This window comes from Pygoscelis adeliae, unplaced genomic scaffold, assembly GCF_000699105.1.
Source record: "Pygoscelis adeliae isolate BGI_AS28 unplaced genomic scaffold, ASM69910v1 Scaffold130, whole genome shotgun sequence".
Taxonomy (NCBI): domain Eukaryota; kingdom Metazoa; phylum Chordata; class Aves; order Sphenisciformes; family Spheniscidae; genus Pygoscelis; species Pygoscelis adeliae.
Genome location: NW_008824031.1, coordinates 4,677,797 through 4,680,369, shown reverse-complemented (window position 1 = coordinate 4,680,369; position 2,573 = coordinate 4,677,797).

The following is a 2,573-nucleotide window of genomic DNA, read 5'->3' as shown; positions in this document are numbered from 1 at the left end:
ACAGGAAATTTTACTTAAACGTAAGGAACGAACTTCTTTACTGTGAGGGTGGTCAAACATGGGAACAGGTTGCCTAGAGTGGCTGTGGAGTCGCCATCCTTGGAGATACTCAAAGCCCAAGTGAACATGGCCCTGAGCAACCTGCTCTGTTTGACTCCGTTTTTGAGCAGGGGTTTGGACTAGACAATCTCTAGAGATCCCTTGCAGCCTCAGCTCTTCTGTGATCCTGTGAAACTGAAAAGATCAACTGCTCTTGTTTAAAGCCCAGGTTTAGTATCCTTTGGGGTAAACTGAAACAAAACATGATTTTTCAAATTATCCATATATGCCATCTGCGCATACAAAACAGTGGCAGTAACCTGTCTTCAGAACTCTACACTGATGTAACTCTTCGCCCTAAACCAAGAAGCCAGCACATACAATCTTCTGTAACACTTGATGCCAAGTATATGTAAAAAACTAAAAGCTGAGGGAGGTTCAGAGGAGTAAGATATCTCTTACAGGGCAGAATGCATCTCTTGCCTTCCTGCCTGCCTTCCTCCCTGGCAGTGCATGTTACTGGTAGCTCAGGTATATGTGGATGGCCTTATTTTTTTATGGGACTCTGTACCAAAATTAAAAGAGGTCAGCTCCCATTAACCCCTAGCTTTCTATCTTCTCCAAACGACGGCTGTACAGAGCTGCTATACTCTTTTGTGCTGGCTTTCAATGAGCTGTCATCTCATTGAATCCTGAGGTTTCCCCTGCCCGCCTCTACCTGCTGAAGAAAGGCAGGCGCCTGAGCCAGTTAAATCCAAAAGAAAGACAAGCTGTGAGGGCGGTAGAAGCTGGGTTTGTCAAGAGAAAACGCGTGCGGTTTTGCCCTTTCAGTTAGATATGCTCAGGACTTGAAACTATTACCAGGAATTTTGCAGTGCCAAGAAAGGAGAGTGGAGAAAAAACAGCGCTGGCGGGTGTGTGCGTGTGAAAAGTTAAAAACTGGTTTCTGCAGACTGATGGTGGACTACGATTTACTTCAGCAGATTTTAAAGAAGGAACCATAAAAACCAACACAGCTAAATCTGAGGCATCTAGAGCTTGTAGAGCTTGTAAAGAATAAATATTCTTAAAAACTTGTTTGTTGTGGATGCTTAAAAATAACTTTTATTTCCAATGGAATTTTTTAAATTAACGTTTTTTTCCTCTCACTTTTTAAATGTGGCTAGGAAACAAGCTGGAGTTCTGAGTATGGGGAGAAAATGGGTTGCGTAGGGCGGGAAGATAAGAGATTATCAAGGGAGTAACTTCTGCTGCTATTTGGACAGAGGACAAGGTTTTCTTTTAAACACCTTTTCACTGGGCAGCTTTCACATGTTTATTTTTGATTGTTGCTGTATTTTTCTCTCGTCAGGCAGTTGGAAAAATGATGCAGGTCTAATCCTCATAGTTACTGAAATATAATCATATGCTAGTTAAGCAAATCATCTCGTTCAGGATGAAGAGAACTATAATGGATAAAACAGAGCTGATGAATATTTCTATCATGTAACATTTCTCACTGAAAAATAATGAAACATGAATGTTGCAGCAAAACCTTAAGGCATTGGCTTAAAGCCAAAGTATGGGAAAAAGTAGAAAACATTTGCAATATTCAAAATAAGGTGGCTCTGATGCTTACAAACTTAAAAGTGCCTTTTCTGTCCAAAATTATCTACTTGTCCGTAGTACAAACACAAAAATGAAATGGGGTTGTACCAAATTGCTATCATTGACCTGGACCAAAAAATTTATATCGATAAACAAGAGAGACTTCTGACTTTGTTCCTATATCTGACACAGCTCATTTACACTAACACCAAAAAAACCTTGACCCAACATAATCAGTTCAGGGCCCAGTCCCACTTGCCCTGAAGTCAATGTCAGCTCCGGTGGGAGTTCAAGGGCAGGACTGAGTGCATGTCTAATGTGTAGGTGACATTAATATTTTGTCTATGCAAGCTTAGAATAAAAAGTATAAGTGAATTGTGCATTTTTCCTAAAAAAACCCTATAAATTAACTCAATAATGACTCACCATTTTTTATTACATTTAACTTTTACTGGGGGACAAGGCAGACTTCATACTAATTTAGAAATATTCTTTATTCTTTTAAATTATTATTATAAATAAAAATTATTCTAAATAATATTTAGAAATATTCTTTCTAAAGTTACAGGCACTATTTTTCCCACACTGTTACATTTGCCCTTCCAGCTATAGACAGAGGGGCAGAATTTATATGTAACGGTCTGGAAATCTCTCTACAGGATCTAAAAATAGCCGTCCAGTTTATGAGAATTTTGCAATGATAAACTACATCTTGTAGTTCGTTAAAATGGGAGTGCTGAGCATGATTGGAGAGAAGGAATTCCCAGATCTCCACAAGTTAAGTAAATTTGTTGCTATTTCTAATACTTAATAGGAAAGTATTTCCTAATCTCATCATTAGCCCGGACCTCAGTATTGCTGTCTTGAGGCTTGGACTAGACTGAGAACTCTTCATGCTGACGTAGAAGCAGAAAGGATTTACAAGCAGGAATCTTTTATCGGTTTTT